Raw genomic sequence first — 19990 nt, forward strand, 5'->3', positions numbered from 1 at the left:
CTTTGTATATGTGCACAATGCACAGTAAAGTCTTGTGCCTGTGTATATCTCATGGCAACTTCATAGCTGTATACATAGTTGTGATCAAATTCACAGAGGCAGCAATAGAGAGTAGCACAATTTGTCTACCCAGCATACGTTGTTGTTAGAATACCTCAGTTTTAGTTTCATGATAGATACAGTACAGCAGTGGCGAGAAGCCCTCAGTATATCATTGGACTCTCTGCTCCCTACAGTATAGGTTCAGGGGCAGTGGGGTGGGAAGGCAGAGTCCCCCTCTTGCACTTACACTGCCCGAGGAGAATGCTTTACCCTGCAATATGGGGCAGGCCGCCTCCGGTTGAAGGTTTTATGGTTCAGGCACCAATCAGTTTTGCACCCTCTAAACTTGTCGGAATTGTAACTTTGCATTTGTCCTCCTGTAATATCTGCAGCTCTGTGTGAGATTAAGGGTCAGTAGGGCGAGGGATTATGCAAATCCATCAAGAGCGCTGGGTTGGGGTGGGCTTTGTGTACAAATTAATTCAGCGATCTGAAGCGAGCTTACTCAAATGTCACAAATAAGCCCCCCACAAGATAACAGCTGCAAGGCGTCACACTTAAATCAGCTTTCTGCATTCCCTGTGTCTGTAACTGAAATGCAAAGCGCATATTGACTAGAACAGATGGGGAACCTTTATGGGAAGTGTACCATGAAGTCAAGGCCAATGCATTATATAATGCCGCTCTGTTGAACAACACAAAACTTTCCCTGCCCTCCTCCCATGTACTGAAGCAGCAAGCACCCAAAAGTCTAGGTCATGGATGAGGACCCTTTGATTCTTCCAGTATCAATGGACTACAGTTCCCATCCTCTCTGACCATTGGCCATTTCACTCCAAAGACACTTTGGGTTTTTATCCAGCATTTAAAAGTTGTACATTCCAGATTAAAATGTGTGCTTAACATCTCTTGCGGAGGGGAAACGTCTGAATGTCTAAACAAGAGCAAATGAGGAATTATCCTACTTATGCACCAGATAGTCAAGTACCCAGGTAATTTCCCCACTGGGCTGTCCCTAAGAGAGTAGGAGACTGATACCCATTTAAGGTATTCCAAACAGATCTCCTGACTCACAGAATTAGCATCTTATTTGTTTGTTCCTCTCTCCATCCCTCAAACAGGCTTATTCTGAGGGCTGATCTCAATTGTTAGCATCCATCTTTCTCAAGAGGCAATGGGGGTGAAGTCAAATTGCTGTGATTCTAGATTCAGGTAGGTAACTGTGTTGGTCTGACGCAGTTGAAATAAATTAAAAAATTATCCAGTAGCACCTTAGAGACCAACTAAGTTTGTTCTGGGTATATTTTTTTAATTTATTCAAACTGCTGTGTTAGCAGCACCAAAATGACCTCCTCAGGTAAGACTGAGAGCCAGTGTGGTGCAGTGGTTAAAAGCAGTGGACTTGTAATCTGGTGAACCAGGTTCGCATCTCCACTCCTCCACATGCAGCTGCTGGGTGACATTGGGCTAGTCACACTTCTCTGAAGTCTCTCAGCCCCACTCACCTTACAGAGTGTTTGTTGTGGAGGAGGAAGGGAAAGGAGAATGTTAGCCACTTTGAGACTCCTTCAGGTAGTGATAAAGTGGGATATCAAATCCAAACTCTTCTTCTTCTCAGGGCGCAAGCCTGGGAAGTGTGTCTGGGGATCCTGGGTTGCCCAGATGTTGACCCTCCTCTCGGCCTCACTGATGTGGTCCAAAGGAAAGCAGAGCAATATGTTTGGCACCAGCTTGGCTGCAGGAGTTGCTAGAAGGAGGCATACAAGGCCCCATCCAACCATCTTAGAGACTTCACTCCAGATTTGTGTAGGGTTTTCTTCTCCCAAAGATATCCTGCAAGGCAGCGGAGGACTAATCTCAATAGGGTGTGTGGGTGTGGGTGTGTATGTGGGTGTGTATACATATATATATATATATATATATATATATATATATATATATGTGTGTGTGTGTGTGTGTGTGTGTGTACACACACACACACACACACACACACACACACACACACATATACACACACACATATACATATATACATACTGTATTTTTCACTCTATAAGACGCACCAGACCACAAGACGCACCTAGTTTTTGGAGGAGGAAAACAAGAAAAAAAAAATTCTGAATCTCAGAAGCCAGAACATCAAGAGGGATCGCTGTGCAGTGAAAGCAGCAATCCCTCTTGCCGTTCTGGCTTCTGGGATAGCTGCGCAGCCTGCACTCACTCCATAAGATGCACACACATTTCCCCTTACTTTTTAGGAGGGAAAAAGTGAGCCTTATAGAGCAAAAAATACGGTATATACATATATATATTCTGCCTTTGAAAAGTTCAAAGTGATGGGGATGACTTTCTCCCTGTCCACCTGGGGTTGGGTGACTCCAGACAGCCCCAAAGCTACAACCTTTATTGGTTTGTTTTCAAGATCTCTATGCCTCTTTTCAGCTTCTGCTAACCAAGGCAGTGCATACAAAGCAGTCACATAAAATGCTGTAAAATGCTGCATTAAAACGAACATCAACAGTTAAAAAAACGGAAGCATATGATAAGGTTAATTTCCCTATTCCTTACTTCACTACACGTGTTAATTAGCTTAGCAATGCTAGGACGGTTTTAACAATTTCCAGACGAGTGGCCAGCATGTTAGTCTATTGCAGCAAAGAGTCTTGTAGCACCTTAAAGACAAACAACTTTATTATGGCACAAGGACTTTCATGAACGAGAGTCCACTTCATCCGGTACATGAGGACTGGGGAACCTTTGGCCCTCCAGATGCTGCATAACCACAACTCCCAACAGCTCTAGCAAGCATGGCCAACGATTGGGGATGATGGGAGTTGTAGTACAGCAAAGGTTCTCTTCTGCTCAGATACATACTGCAGAGCCACACCAAATGTTTAAAGCACATTCAACACACATTTAAGGTGCATGACTTATTCCAAAGAGAGCTACACTTCTCTGCAATCTTAACAAACTGCAGTTCCAAGTGTTTTCCTGAGTTGCTGGTATACACATGGTTGGGTGGGAAGGGGCAAACAGAGAGGTCAGAGGGAAATAAAATTCACAAAGTACTTGGATAAAACACATTATCCTGATTTAAGCCAGAAGTGATGGAAGCGATTCTCTTGATAATTTCTAAACTGGTAGCTTCTAAGCAGCAATCTCTAATTTCTATACATTTTAAGCTTTACGTGAATTGATGTAGGCTGCACATTTTGCATATCATTGCCATTGGGTCCTCCTGTTATGTTGGGTAGTGTGGCTTGCAGCTGTTCACAGGTTCGCACTGGTGAGCCCACAGCAGGGGCAGCCAACATAGTTACCTCCAGGTGTTGGACTACAACCTCCATCATCTCTACCTATTGGCTGGTTGAGAGTTGTGGTTCAGCATCTGGAGGGCACCATAATAGCTACCCTTGGCCTACAGCAGGCACAGCCAAACTTGGCCCTCCGGATAATTTGGGACTACAACTCCCATCATCCCTAGTTAACAGGACCAGTGGTCAGGGATGATGGGAACTGTAGTCCCAAAACATCCGGCGAGCCAAGTTTGGCCATGCCTGGAGGGAAGGCCTTATTATGTTGGCAAGCGAGATTTCTTGCACATAGTGCTAACTCTGATTTGATTTGATTTGATTTTTATTTATTTTATTTCCATGCCGCTTTTCATTCAAATGAATATCAAAGTGGTTTACAATCAATCAATAACAGTAACAGAACAGAACATCTCATGAATCATATAAAATAATTAACAAATCATCAATAAAACACTACTAACAAAACAGCAACTAAAAAATAAGCTGAACGTCACAATTGCAGCAAACATCACATTATATGATTGAAAAATCAATACGGCATTTATAATCTATAAAACATTATTAGCAACATTAACAAAACAGTAACTTAAAAAAACAAGCTAAGCACAGTTAACGTCATATAACACTCTCTACACACCCAAGTCCAGTGCTTTTTTTCTGGGGGGGGGACGCATACCCCTAAACATTTTGTGAATCTTTGTCCTTTTGTCCATTTACTGTATTTATTTTTCCCAGTTAGAACTATAAAATGGTGATTTTCTTGAGTCAAAATGAGAGTACCCCTAAACATTTTTTGAGGAAAAAAGCACTTCCCAAATCTATACTTGGTAGGAGTGGGGGGGAGATGCCATTTTCTGCTCTACCCGAATAAGCAAAATATGCCTGAGTTCTTGGGGGGGGGTGCAAAATGTTCAAAAAAATGGCTGTAAGAGCAGCATATCCCTCTTAAACCAGAAGTACTCCAGCAACAAAAAAGTTTAGGAAACACAGTTCAACTTAATGGCTTTACTTGCCCTTAAGTAACCACAGGGTTCCAAACTAGATGTGCAGCTTCGTATCTAACTGTATTTCCCCCGAATACATCACACTGGTCTGCATGCAGGCAGCTGAATTAGATGACCTCCACGTCTTTTATAGGCCTACGATTCACCAGCCCCCAGGGAGAAAAGGATTGGTGTGAACCCCTTACTAGATTATGGCCAGTTTCCTCCTGTGTTCATTAGAACCTCAGGCCATGTGCTGGGGCAAAGAAAAGCAAGGCTTGAGCGCCTGCAGCAAAAGCAAATCTTAGATACGGTCTTTTAAATGGAATCCATTTTTCATAACTGAATCATTTCTCAGTGCAAAGCTCGGTCCATCCTTCAGCCAGTGATGAATAAGCCTGAATCAGAATTAAACCATAAATCTCCATCTTCAGATAGGTATACCCCTGGCTCTGCTTCTGAATTGTCTTCTTATTAAAATACTGACTTCTTATTAAAATACTGTTGTGTTTGCAAAAAATAAAATAAAATAGCCGATTTTCTGTCTCCCTCCTTCTCTCTCTCTCTCACACACACACACACAAACACACACACCTACACACACTTTCAAACCATACTTTAGTCCAGGGGTCAGCAAACGTTTTCACAGGGGACCCGTCCACTGTCCCTCAGACCTTGTGGAGGGCTGAACTATATTTTGAAAAAAATAATGAACTAATTCCTACGCCCCACAAATCACCCAGAGATGCATTTTAAATAAAAGTACACATTCTACTCATGTAAAAACAAGCTGATTTCCAGACCATCCGTGGGCCGGATTTAGAAAGCGACTGGGCTGGATCCGGCCCCCGGGTCTTAGTTTGCCTACCCATGCTTTAGTCCCTGGTCCCAAAGCATTCAGAAGCATGTGTATTATTGAAGCTGATTAGGATGCTACAGGGGAACCTGTGGCCCCGCAGATGTCATAGGAGAAGGATCTAGACACATCAAAGAAGCGTTTCAGTTAAACCGGTTGCAAACTGTATGAGAAATCGGGTAAGCAAACACAGAACTCCACAGCGCCATCTGGTGTGACAGTGTTAGAATGCATAAACAACGCATATAAAGTGTTTTTTCTTTGCCAGTGTTGTGGAGACCGGGCTATAGCTCAGTAATAGAACATCAGACTTGGATGGGGAAGGTCTCAGGTTCAATCCCCGACATCTCCAGATAGAGCTGAGAATCTCCTCTGTCTGAAACCCTGGAGAGCTGTTGCCAGTCAGACAATACTGAGCTGGATAGACCGAACATCCAATTCATTGTAAGGAACATTCCTATGTTCCTGCTTTCACCAGCTGCAATCAGCCTGGCTAATGGTCAGGGAAGGTGGTCATCATAGCCCAACAGCATGTGGTGGACTCATTGCTCCTGGAGTAGCAGGTGTTTAAGGCTTTTAATTGCCCCTCTTCTGCCCCATAGCTCCCTCTTCCTGACAGTAAGAGCTGGACAGCGGAACAGTCTCCCGCAGGAGGTTGTGAACTTTCCTTCCTTGGAGGTTTCAAAGCAGAGGTTGGATGGCCATCTCCCATGAATGCTTGAGCTGAGATTCCTGCATTGCAGGGGGTAGGACTAGATATGGCCCTTGGGATCCCTTCCAGCCCCACAAATCTAGGATTATATGTATGTCTCATCCTCTCTTGTCCCTACTATCATACAAGAGAATCCTGAATACAACTTTTACCAGGTCAGACTATTCATCCATCTAGCTCCCTATTTCCTGCTCCTATTGGCTGGAAATTTTCAGGATCTCAGGCAGTGCCCCTCCCCCACTTGATCATTTCTTTGAGACTGAACCTGGGTGCTTCTGCATGAGAATCCCGTGCACTACCCCTGAATCATGATCCTTCCCACACCGCTGCCCAAATTTTTATAATACTGCATTTATTGCACTGGGGATCTATAATGCCAACTTGAAATTAAGAGCCTGAGAAGTTGCTCCGAGTTTTTCTTTTGTTTTGTTCACTGGCAGAACAAAGAACAACACGTAGCCCTGTGTGCCAGATGAAGGCAAACAAAACAAGTGATCAAAGAAATTAACAATTTAATCCAGTTTAAACACCCTCTCTCTCTCTGCTCTCCGGCTCCCCTAAGCAACAGTTCAGAGACTGTGCATCAGCTTAATCGAAAAGCTTTGCCATTTCTATTAGCAAATACATAAGAGCTTGATTCTTCACTGTCTGGGCTTGAAACAGCAAGGAGCTGGAATCCTCCCTGTAGACTCGAAGCACAAATTGGAATTACACGTTGGCTGTTGATTGCAACAACGCCCACACCCACATTGCACTCAAAGGTAGCTGGCTAGCAGAAGGCCAAAACTGGAGGTGTCCATTGCTTAAAGGGAACAAGCCAAAGTTACAGGACGGATAAAATATTGAAAGGGCCGCAATGGGAGTATTAAGGCTGCGGGATGGAGCGTGGCTTTCTTTTGTCAGTGTGAGATCTAGCTACTCCTTCTATGTTCAATGTGCAGATGTGGGGGGGGGGGGCATGGTTTAATTAACCAAAATGGCAGCCTGCATGCACAAGAGAAAGGGAGGCATCTGTAGAGTCAGCTTTGGGGGGGTGGAGAAACAGAGGTTTGTAAAAGTAAAACAAACAAAAAAAAAACACCAAAAAAAACCCCTCAATGAAGGGTAGATACAAAAAACAGCCAATAGGGGACTGAGCATGCACAGTGACCATGGAGTGCTGAGCAACTATGGGGTGGGGTGGGGAAAATTTGGAGGGTGGGGCAATGGAACAATTGTTTGTTTGTTTGTTTGTTTGTTTGTTTGTTTATACATACATACATACATACATACATACACACACACACACACACACACACACACACCGCCCATCTGGCTGGGTTTCCCCAGCTACTCTGAGTGGCTCCAAATAGAATATTAAAAACACGATAAATACACCAATCCTTAAAAACCTCCCTAAGCAGGGCTGCCTTCAGATGTTTTCTAAAAGTCAGGTACAGTGGTACCTCGGGTTAAGTACTTAATTCATTCTGGAGGTCCGTTCTTAACCTGAAACTGTTCTTAACCTGAAGCACCACTTTAGCTAATGGGGCCTCCCGCTGCCGCTGTGCTGCCAGAGCACGATTTCTGTTCTCATCGTGAAGCAAAGTTCTTAACCCGAGGTACTATTTCTGGGTTAGCAGAGTCTGTAACCTGAAGCGTCTGTAACCTGAAGCGTCTGTAACCCGAGGTACCACTGTAGTTGTTTATTTCCTTGACATCTGATGGGAGGGCATTCCACAGGGTGGGCACCACTGCCCAGAAGGCCCTCTGCCTGGAATGGAGCAGCTGCATTTCTGAATGACAGCTCCAAATTTGTGTAGGGTTTACCCCTTAGCCTTTTCCTCTCCCAAAGACATGCCGCCAGTTAGTGGAGGTTTTGGACCAGAGTTTTCCTTCTTCTAGATGGATTACCTTCCCAGGTTGACCAGCTCCCATCTACCCCCGCAGGGAGGGAGGGAGGGAGGGAGCCCTCCGAAATGCACACAGTTCAGCAACTGCAATGTAAATGAAGCAAAAAGAATGAGATGATCTGTTGGGCTCTGGGGCTAATCCTGCTCCACTTTGCTCCGTAGGAGGTTTGCTGCTGACTCTGCACTTCCATCGACAGCTCCCCAACTAGCAGCTTGTATGAATTCATTGAGAGATTTTGGTTCTATTTGCGATTCTCCCACACCGCACAGTCGCCCACTAATGACTGCCGCATTTTGGATGCATGTTGGCATCCTCCGAGGCCCAAAATAAATATTTAACGTCCCCCAGCTGGATGTGTAAATTCAGAAAGATATTGTTTTCTTCCCTCTCTTTCTGGAGCAGCGGGGAGTTCAGAGCTGACTTCCCAAGGTCAGTTCTTTTCAAAGAAGAGTACACTGAAACCTTACAGAGTGTTTGTAAAAAATAAATTTTAAAAATCAGCTTATTGACACAGTCACAGGTAAGGAGGGAAGACATGGATGGGATGTGGAAGTCCATGCCGGGAGGATTGCCAGCCCCAAGGCAGAAACTGTGCAGGCCTAGGGTGGCTATGAAGGATGCTTCCAGACTGTCACTATTTTGGGGTGGGATTCAATCATTGTTGTTGGCCTCTGTCTGTCTAGAGAGACAATGGAGTGTGCTTCCAGGGGTGAAGTCAAACCACTGTGTTAGCAGCTCTGAAGTGACCTCGCTGGAGCACAAACCTGGGCAGTGGGCATGGAGGTCCAGGGCTCCCCAGATGACAAGACCCCCCTCTCGGTCCATCTTTTGACAAGCAGGGCCCATGGCCACACTGCACAGGCCTCAGAGACAAAAGCAACTCAGAGGACTGGCTCTACGCTAGGTGTGGAGAACCTTTATCCTTCCAGATGTTGTTGAACTACAATTCCCATCGCCAGTGGCTGTTGACCCTGCTTACTAAGATGGATGGGAGTTGTCATTCAGTTTCATCTGGTGGGCCAAAGGCTCTCCACACCGGCCTAAGCAAAAAGTGCCTCAGATAAGGACCTAGCTGCAAACCGCCACTATTTATCCTCCCGTTTCAAAGCAAACAAAATTTGGCCAGGAATGTCAGGGCTTCCTGTGGGGCATAGTTAAAAGCCAGTGTATTAATTACTAAATTATTTACTGAAGGCTTAAAAGGAACATTTCGGAAAGGAAAACTAATTTCTCTCCTGCATTCACCACCTGTGTCTATGCTAACAAATGATAATCACAATAACCCACATAACCGCCAACATTTCACAGATGAAAATAGGGGTGTCCAGTGTTGTTTTTCTAGGGAAAGAGGGGCCGGAACTCACAGTGAACCTCATTCTCTTAGAATGGCAATGGTGCCCTCCAGAGAGGCACCAGAACTGAGTTCCAGGTGAAATAAAGACCTGGAGATGTCCTATTCCTCCACCCCACCAACATTTCTCTGATGAAAATAGGGACGACCTAAGGATAAGCAAGACTTTCTGGGATCAAATCCGAAACCAGGATAGCTACTGTAAATCCAGGACTTTCTCTAGGAAATAGGGGCAACTGGAGGGTCTGTACCCATTCAGCACCTCTGGGGTGGGGGAGGCAGGACCCCTCTGAACAGTTGCTGCCTTCAAGTCCTGCTTGAGGACTTATCAGGAGCCTCTGCTGGGCCACGATAAGAAGCAAGACCTTTGCTCCAATCCTGTAGAGCTCATATTAGGTTCCTCTGTTACATGAAAGACCACCTTCTACCACTTAAGACGGCCCAATCCTGGTTGCTGGGGTTGGGGGTCCTTTCTCCATCATCCCCTGCCTTCTGGCTGGAGAGGTGTGTGTCTCAACTATGGCATCCCATTTGTGGAATAACAGTGGCCCTGCCTGCTATCATTTTGGTGCCAGAGAAGGACCTATTCCTTTGCCAGAGTTTTGTGTGTGCTGGTTGTAAGTTTATTTCCCCCTTTTTATTTGTAAGTTCTCTTTTCCTTTTATTAGTTCTGAGTAAAGTTGGGGGGGCTGGTATTTTTGCTGCTTCTTGCAGGAGTTTCCCTGGAGTCTTACTGAAGAAAATCAGAAAATGAAATATTAGAGGCTATTTAAGCATTTGTGGTGGGCGGACGGGTAGGGAGAAGAGGAAATAAAGCTCCTAGATCAGATTGTTTTACTTCACGTTATTACAAAACCTTCTCAGCTGTACTGGTAAATCTATTGCGGTGGGGGAACAATGGATAGAATACTGATGATCAATAAACCACCATAACCATGGCAGGATCCAACCATAACAGTAATAGGCAAAGATTCAGCAATAGGTTCATACAGACCTATGTCTATTTCACACACTTTTTATTTTTTATGTATTTTATGTATTTTTTATGTATTTATGTATTCTCAGCTGGGAGATTAATTAACACCATATGCAAATATATAAATCAGGACTAATCAGGCTTCTTTTGCCAAGAGAGATCGTTTATCATTTATATATTATACTCCCAGCACAGATAAGCAAACTTTGATGAAGAAAAGGCTGTTTGACAAATATTGACTACAATATATTTGACACTCTTTGGGGGTCTACAAATTGACAGCTCACATTTACTCCCGTCTCCTACCCCCCCCCCAAAAGATAAAGCACTTGCACTGCCATAAACAGCCACAAGGTGTCTCTCTCTCACGCTGTACTCGGGTAGTATATGAATTGGCTTCCCAGGAATTGAGGGGAGGAGAAAATATATTTCACGAAGTTGCGGGGGCAAGAATATCCAGGACTGGCCAAAATTGTCACATTTTTCCCTTTTAAGGGAAGAGTGCGAATTTTCATCAAATTCCAAGGCCCCCCAAAAGCAGGGAATGTGAACTCATAATTGACACAATGGCAGTGCACCTAATCTGAGCCAACATTGCCCTCTGCTGTTCAAAGGGGTAACTGTTAGTCTGTGTTAAACAACAAGGGCTTCTCCAGACAACTTGTTTCCTGGGTGTTTGCCGTGATTTGCCTGCTCCAGGGCCAGCCCACCCATGAGGCAAGGTGAGGCAACTGCCTCAGGCGGCAGGATCCTCAGGGGCAGCAGATCAGACCTCCAAGGAAGCCATCTCCCACTGTTGCTGTGGCACAATCCTTGGAGGCAGGCGTTGTCACTTGGCATGTCGGAGGCTCTGCTGGTTTCTTCCAACCCCGAGGGAGGGAATGGCAGGGGGTGCTCTGTGGGGTCTCCTAGGCTCAGTCTGCCCCTGCCTGGTGTGTTTCAGAGCAGGCCCCTTCCTTCCCCAACCCCCGATTTGTTGTGCTGGGAGGAGCTGCATGGTGCCTCAGTCAGGGCCATCGCTGTGGGACAACCCTGAGATGGGCTCCACATTTTGTAGTTTGCTAAGGGTGCTGGGAACCGTAGCTCTGTGAGGGGCAAGCTGCAGTTTCCCAAGATTCTTTGTGGGGAGACGTGTGCTTTAAAAGTGTGTTGGGTGTGTTTTAAATGTATGTTGCGACTCTGCCCAGTTGGAGGCAGCAATGTTTATGAATGCCAGTTGCTGGAAGCCACAGAAAGGGAGAGTGCCCTTGTGTTCATGTTCTGCTCGCTGATTTCCCACTGTGAAAACAGGATACGGGACTGTAGTGATCACACAGGGTCCCTGGATGTTCGATGGTCTATTGATCCCGGTGCCACCACTGTGATCGCTTTCCCGCTGCCACCAACCTGTTTTTCTCGGGTACACAAAGAGTCCAGACAGTTGTTAACATTAAATCAAATAAGCAAGTTTATTTTATAAGCCTTAACAAGTTTAGGGTTTCAGATAATTTTTCTTGTCAGTTTCTTAATCTTTCTATACCGGCCTATTACCTTTCCTAATAACTGCTAACTGATTACCGGTATCCCAACTGTCTATCTGACTCCTCCTATCAGTTTCTCTCACTCTCTCACAACACAACACGACCAACCCACAGACTTATCCTCCCTCTTCCTTCTCCAATTCCCAACTGACCTCCAAACAACTCCAACTCTAACTCCTCCCCTTGGGTTCCCACTGGCCAATCACTTCACACCCATTTAACCCTTTCCTTATGACCCAGCATGATGTCACCTAGGAGGGCAAACGCCACAGGGACTAGATGGGCCACTGTCCTGATCCAGCCCTTCTTATGTTCTTCATTGGCCCTGTTCACAGCCCCTCCCACATCAGAGTGGTTTGCCATTTATAGGAGCAGCAACCTATCTCCAACCCCAGAAGATGCTGCAGACCTATTCCATTGCATTTCAGCTTTATCCTTCTGTGGTTCTAGGTCTTTCATTCTTAAAACTCTATTCACACACAGTGCACAAATGAAGGTGTGTGTGGGTGCTCATGTGCATGCAGACACGCACATGCACATGCACACACACACACACCATTCTTCTTTTTAAGTCTCCAGATACACACACACACACACACACACACACACACACACACACCATATATATTGGCCACTCTAGCTGTGCCTTTGACAGCTTAATGCGCAGTCAATAGATTGTGGTTGGCTGCATGCTGCGAACAGCTTCCCCTGCTGATTTCTGCACTTTGGGCTGCTGTTAAACTCAGAAGAGCAAGATAAGCTGCTCTCACACCCACCCGGCTTAGCTGGCCCCCCTCCCTCAATCAACACCACCACACCACAGCTCTGTTTGGGGCACAATTCATATTTGAGAGAGCAGGATTCAATACCCTAAAATCTGCAAGTAGTCACTGCCCATCTATCTGTCACTGTTGACAACTGGAAAGCTTCCACAAGTGTTTCTCAAACTCTCCAGCTGTGTTGGACTACAACTCCCATCATCCATGACTGCTGGTCCTGCTAGCGAGGGATGATGGGAGTTGTAGTCCAACAACTTCTGGAGACCCAAATTTGAGAAACACTGTCGGGTAGGCAATATCTGTGGAACAAGCAAGGGAGGTACAAGTTTCCCAGTAAGAACAGAAAGGGGAACACAACCTAAGTGGATGTGACACAGGAGTGGATACCATGTGGTAAGGCCCGATATCTAGCATAACCTGCAACAGAGGAAGCCATCCATCAGGCAGAGGTCAGCAATAAAACCACCAGTGTCAGTGGAGTTAACTCTGTATTCAGAGAATAAAGTGGAGGCCACAGCAACTCTTCCCAGTAAGTCTTGCCCCAATGAGGCAGTTGCGAGGGCTGAAGGTCCCTGCCTTCCCACCTCTCCCTAAGACTTCTCTGGTTCCTTCCCAAGCAATCTCAGGCTCCTTTGTCTTGCCTCTCGTTGCTCCACCCTCTTCATTCCTCCACATATTCTGGGAGACCAGGGAGGAGGGGAGCTGGTTGCAGCAGGAGGGGGAGACTCCCTGGACCAGGCATAGGCAAACTCGGCCCTCCAGATGTTTTGGGACTACAACTCCCCTCATCCCTGACCACTGGTCCTGTTAACTAGGGAGTTGTAGTCCCAAAACACCTGGAGGGCAGTTTGCCTATGCCTGCCCTGGACTCTTCAGCAGCCAGCCTCCTCTCTGCCTCCTGGCCCCACTCCTCTCCTGCCTCTGAGTCTGGACTGCTCTCTGCCCCAGCCTCTTCCTGCTCACTAAACCCTGTTGCCCCTTCAGCTTCTGCCTCCTCCTCCCAGACTGTCCCATCATGATCGTCATCCCACCACAGATCCCCTACCTCTGAGCCTTCTTTCCTTGGGGGTTCTGTGACACTGTTTTATACAGAATCAGGCCACTGGCCTACCCAGCTCAACAATGTCTACACTGAGTGTCAGCAGCTCTCCAGGGCCTCAGGCAGGAGACATTCCTGACTCCACATGGAGATGCCAGCGACCGAACCTGGGACCTTTTGCAAGCAAACCAGATGCTTTGCCACTGAGCTGTGGCCCTTCCTCATGGCACTGCACAGGTGAAAACAGAGATGCTTTTGTAATACTATCCTCAAACCAAAAATCATGGCCCAAGCCATGTCTCTGTCTGCCTGTCTGTCTGCCTGCTGGTCTGCCCCCCCCCTCTCTCTCTCTCTCTCTCTCTCTCACACACACACACACACACAGAGAGAGAGAGAGAGAGAGAGGACAAATCTGTTTCTGTTGGTAGTGACTTTTCTCCCTCTTCTCTCCTCCTCTTATTTTTCATTTACTCCGAAACAGCCTATCCCAAGCGAGCTTCAGGAGCAGAATGTGTTAGTAGTAAACTGGCCATCTGATGTCGAAGACTGTAAGTCCATAAATGCTTATGCCATCATAAATTTGTTAGTCTTTAAGGTGCCACAAGACTCTTGGCTGCTTTTGCTGTAATAGGCTACCGTGGCTGCCATCTGGAAATGGATCATTACCATTTGCATTTAAGACTATTTTGTTCCACGTTGGATCTGGCTGCGCTTATGTGGAACATTGTGGAACAGCTGCAACTCAAAATGCATCCAGCCACACTTGCTGTCTGTCTGGAGAGGGGCTTTTGAGGAGACTGAAAAGGATGCAGAGTGCTGGCCTTTTCAAAATGTCCATAAAGGACGTTCTTACGAGGAAATGTACCACATAGCAGCACATGGAAACAGCAGTGGAGCTAGAGGATGCTGGAGGCAGATCAAACAGCTACTGTGTTTGACCAAGTCAGGTCGATGGTCCAGCAAGCTCAGTAATGTCCATCTAGGCTCACTGGCAATGGCCCTCCAGGGTTTTAGACAGGGGACATTCCCGGCCTTACTTGGAACTGAGTTTGAATTCATAGAGTCATAGAATTGTAGAGTTGGAAGGGATCCTGAGGCTCATCTAGTCCAAGCCTACACAATGCAGGAATCCTGCCCACAGCTGTCCCTGAATGGGCTTGAACCACCAACCTTCTGGTTAGCAGCGAGACGCATTAACCCACTGTGCCAGATTGAACCAGGGACCTTCCACATGGAAGGCAGATTCTCTACCACTGAGCTATGGCCTGTCCTTAGATATGAAGTCAGATTATTTGCTCCGTATCTACCCCGAGTGGCGGTCCCTCTCCAGGGTCTCAGGCAGAGAACTTGCCCATCACCTCTGCTACCCGATCCTTCTGTCATTGAATTACTTTGCGAAGTTAGCACACAGCTTGGAAGCTGGCTGTATACTGAATACTTGCTGTGGAACACATCTTCTCTTGCTCTGTGAAAGCTGAGTTTGCGGCATACCTAGAAGCCTAGCAGAAAAGCAAGATCAGTTGGAGTGGGCTTCCTCAAATTTGGTCCTTCATATGTTTTTGGCCTACAACTCCCATGATCCCTAGCTAGCAGGACCAGTGGTCAGGGATGATGTAGTCTCAAAACATCTGGAGGGCTGAGTTTGAGGAAGCCTGAGTTGGGGTGTTAATGCCACGAGCCTCTCCATCCTATGGTTGGGTTGTATATACAGTCATACCTTCCAAAACATTCAGAAACCAAGGCACGGCTTCCAATTGGCTGCAGGAAGCTCCTGCTTCCAATTGGAAGCCATGGAACCCGCACCGGACATTCGGGTTCCAAAGAACGTTCGCAAACCGGAACACTCACTTCTGTGTTTGCAGCTTTTGGGAGCCAAAACGTTTGACTCGCAAGGCGTTTGGGATCCAAGGTACGACTGTATGTGTAAATCAAACCATGTATCCTAAAGACACCACAATCTCCGCTGGCTTTCGTTTCAAGAAAACTGCACTCTGTAAGTGCTGGAATCCCGGGTGTTAAGTTGTGGGTGAACATATCAGACGACACAGTGATTCTTCAAACAGCTCTTGTTTATTCACAGACCCAGAACTGAACTGAATGGTTCAGCCAGCCTGCTTGTATAGAGCTCCACTACAACGCAACAATAACAATTTTCTGTAACTATCCAATCACTGAACATCACTTTCAATTCCTTATTTGCATATGTGGACCTGAGTGAAAACTATCTACAGTATCCCCCTGCTGGCCCAGGGTGAGAACTTCAGTACATAACACTGGGAGCCTCTCACCATTTGGAGATTAGGGTGGCGTGGAACAATAGGGGCGAGTGGAACAGATGATCAAGTTGTTTCAATTAAAGTGAACCTCAAGCTATGCTGAAGCACATGCACACCACAAAAAATGCTACCTTTTGTTATGTGTTCCTGCATGTTTAGCTGGAGAAAAGAAGACTGAGAGGTGACACAATGGCCATCTTAAAATATCTGAAGGGCTGTCACATGGAAAACGAAGCGAGCTTGTTTTCTGCTGCTCCTGTGGGTAGGGCCCGAACCAGTGGATTCAAATGATAAGAAAGGAGATTCTGAGTCAACATTAGGAGAAGAACTTTCTGGCAGTAAGCTGTTTGATGGTGGAATGGCCTATGTGGGAATTGGTAAACCTGGTTTATGGGAGGGGAGGTTGTGACCTTCACCTGCCCCTCCTCTTTAAGGGTATTCCGTTAAAGGGATCCGGGGGTGTGGAACCTGTCCGAAGCCTGGGTATAGGCTATGGCCATGCCACGACCCCACCGGTGACCCTGGGGGAGCTTGCAGTTGATGTACATCAACAAGGCTCCCCCTACTGGTGGTTGACCCTTATGAGACTACCTGGATGATGGGCAGGAGTCAGATATAGTCTGTTCGGTTCCAATGCCTAAGCTAGGCACAGGCAAACTCAGCCCTCCAGATGTTTTGGGACTACAACTCCCATCATCCCTGACCACTGGTCCTGTTAGCTAGGGGTGATGGGAGTTGTAGTCCCAAAACATCTGGAGGGCCGAGTTTGCCTATGCCTGGCCTAAGCCAACACCACTCACATCTGTAACCAATAAAGTTGTGGCCTTACTTATCCCATTAACCCAAAATATTGGTGTCCATGTGTTTCATTATCTAAGAAATGGGGTGGGGCTTGGGGCCTCACCATGCAAGAACTTTCTGGCAGTAAGCTGTTTGATGGTGGAATGGCCTACCAGGGAATGTGGTGGACTCTCCTTGACTTGAGGTTTTTAAACAGAGCTTGGATGGCCACCTGTCAGGCATTCTTCAGCTGCGATTCCTTCACTGCAGGGGGTCGGAGTGGGTGACCCGTGGCGTTTTTTCCAACTCTACAATTCTGTGATACTATGATGACAGCTGTCATTTCAGAAGGACCTTTTTAGAGCAACCATTCGACACAGGTTAGTTATTTCTTCGTGCACTCTAATTACTCTTTTGTACACATAATCAAAGCTATTCCAAGCGGAGCCTCTCTGCTGCATGAATGCTAAACAGCTGGCTCATGTAAGCATCCTGAGTGACTCCCACTTACAATTTTTCTTGCTCTTTGCGGCACACACAATGGAACTCAAAACCACCCTTCTCCCTTAACAACTTTCACCAGCAGGAGAAAATGGCTAATTATCAGAAGGCCGTCCCTCTATTTTCATGTATGGAGGTTTCTGTGGGAGCTTTGTGTGTTCCTACATATGGAGATAAAAAGGAACTGCTGTTTTTAGTTATGCTGTGATTCCAGGCTGGGGAGCATTTTGGTGAGGAGTTCACTGACTGTTGAATTTTATTGCACTGCTAAATTTTAACTATTGTATTTTACTCTGTAGGCTACTTTTGGGTACTTTGAAAGCCCAACAGGTACAATCAGTCATGCAAAAAAGCTAAACCTGGGGGTGCCTTTACTCATCCCATGCACTTCATTGCAGAATTTACACAGAAGTAGACCTACCATGCACAGTAATAAACAGCAGCCTGGTTTGCACCTAACGTTAAGACACAAGCCAGCCCACAGAGGATCAAACAAACCATGGGCAGTTTCTCCAAAACTGGTTTCATTCACCAGCTGCGCTTTCTTCATACCTTTGCAGACTGAAGAGCACCTATGGTGGAATGGGCAAACCAAGCATGGTTAAAGAAGGATGCTGGACCCACATGCAATGCCGAACGGTAATTTATTATTATTATTATTAAAGATTTTCTTGTTTTACAGAAGTATGTGTAATGTCTCTCGTATTTTTTCCATGTAACATTTTTACAAATCAGTTTCATTTGTTGAGACATTAGGAAGAAAAGGGGTGGAGGGGGGAAGATGGGTGGGGGTCGGGTGGGGATGTTTCTATTTTGCTTAATGTATGTAGGGTTTGGTGTCAGCGTTACTCGTGCTGGTTCTCTGCTGTTCATTTGTGTTCCTTTGGTGGTGAGAGAGGTTGGGGTTGGCCTAAGGTGTGGTTGTTTATTTGTGATTGGCTGCGGTGATCTTTGTTTTTGTGTGTGAGTGGGGTGGGTGGGTGTTTTGGATCAGGTTAGCCATATTGATTTATATGCTGTTGGTGGATTATTGTCATTGTCTTGTTGGGCTGTGTACGTGATAAAGGGGAGCCATACCGGGGTAAAGGCGTCTTCTTCTGTTTGTCCCCATGTCAGTTTCAGTTTATTGGTTAATTTTTCTAGTAGGGCTGTTTCCCATCTATTTGGTACCATTGGTCCATGCTTACTCCTGACAGGTCTCTCCAGTGTCTGGTTATGGTGTTTCTAGCTGCTGAAAGTAGGTGGGGGTTAGGAGTGCTTTGTGGTGTAAATGGGCATTGGTGTCTTGGAAGATGTTTAGTAGGGCCAATTCTGGGGTGATGTCTAATACTTGCTTAGTTATTTTACATATTTCTCGTATGGCTGTTGTCCAGAAATGCCAAACGGTAATTAAAAGAAACCAAGGTTGGTAAGCCAGCAGCAAGTCGTGGCTTCAAACTGTGGTTTGTTGGCTGTAAACAAACCATAGCTTAGTCACTGGGCAGTGTTTGGACAATCAAACAAACCAAGGTTCAGTGTTATGTGCTAACCAGGTCAATGCTCTCAAATTTGATCTGTTTACCATTTCCTCTTTTTCTTTCTCTCTCTCTCAAAAAGCCTAGAACAGCAACAACAACAACCAACCAACCAAGAAAACCAGCTGAATTTTACACATTGGGTGCTATTTTGTCCCAGCCATTGTAACCTGTTGGGGTAAACGATTTAAAAACAAACAAACCTGATCCAGTGTTGCAGGTTTAAATGCTCTGATGGAATTTGCTTTTGAGCCTGGGAGGAAAAAAATACTCTGAGAAACCTATTGATTTTTGCCACAGATTTTTTTTTTAAGTGAGCCAATATTAACGTATTTAGAATGAAAATGTCACACAGCTTTTTCAGACACTTAGTTGCCCTTCTCCTGACACAATATGCATCACTTTGCTGGGCGTCGAGATACACTGGCATTTAGTTTGGGGTAGAAAAATGTCTATCAAAACCATTTGTGTTAGTTTTTCGAGGGTCTAGTTTACTGTCAACCTCCCATTAGTAGAAAACCCCAAGGCACACCAGGGTCAAAAGTGGAAATCGCTTTCCTTGCACTTTCAGTAGCTATTTATGTGTTGCAAGTGATGATTTTGATTTATTTTAGCTGCTCAGAAGCTCTAAGAGGGGTGGGGTACTTGTGGCACTCCAGATGTAGCCTAACTGGAACTCCCACAATCCCTGACTGTGCTAGTTTAGGCTGATGAGACTTATAGTCTCTCAACATCTGTAGGGCCACAGGTTGCTCATTCCCCAAGTTAGAAGAACCAAGCAGCCTCAGTTATTCAGACAGGCTCAGAGACGTCTTTGCTCAATTGGTGCTATTTATTGCCTCTCTTTTCAAATCCTCCACTGCTACATTCTCCACTCTTTCCAGGGCTTGTCGTCCCAAGCCAACATTTCTTTTCTCTTCCCGCTCCCCCAGATACCTACAGCAGCCAAGGACAGAGACAAGATCACATTCAAACCAAGATAAACAAAGAAAAATCTATAGACACAACTTGCTCGAGGGAGCCCTGTTGCGACAATATTTTGTGCCAGAGCCCTTGAGAGACAAACACCCAGTTTTTCTGTACCAGGAAGGACATTCATCCCTGGAGAATCTGACCTAGGTCTCGACCTTTAAGATTAATTAAACTGTAGTATCTGCACTTTGGGGGGGGGGGACTGAGCCACACAGCAGCACTAGAATCTGTGGCACAGCCTCTGGGACAATAGCCACCATGGGAATTCGTTGAAGGGCAGGAGATATAAACCTCCAGAATAAATAAGCAAAATCAATAGCTGCTTTTGCAAAAAGCAGAGTTCTAAGAGGGTACACAGCTACACACAAGGAGCAGGAAATGGTGGCCTCCTATAGGGCACTGAGTAGCTTCTATAGTATTTGGAGAATCTAGGCATTTGTTTTAGTTTCTAGTCCTCATTGTTATGGGAAAGAACTGAACAT

General features: G+C 45.8%; 1 long non-coding RNA gene across 1 annotated transcript; it reads left to right on the plus strand.

The window, feature by feature from the left end:
- The first annotated feature begins 16792 nt into the window (after positions 1-16792).
- Positions 16793-18638, plus strand: LOC309351732. Its single transcript, XR_014160957.1, has 3 exons — positions 16793-16901; positions 17583-17661; positions 18619-18638. It is a non-coding gene; the product is annotated as an uncharacterized lncRNA (long non-coding RNA).
- The last annotated feature ends 1352 nt before the right edge of the window (positions 18639-19990 follow it).

This window comes from Podarcis erhardii (genome assembly GCF_964252035.2).
Source record: "Podarcis erhardii genome assembly, chromosome: 10".
Classification (NCBI taxonomy): Eukaryota; Metazoa; Chordata; class Lepidosauria; order Squamata; family Lacertidae; genus Podarcis; species Podarcis erhardii.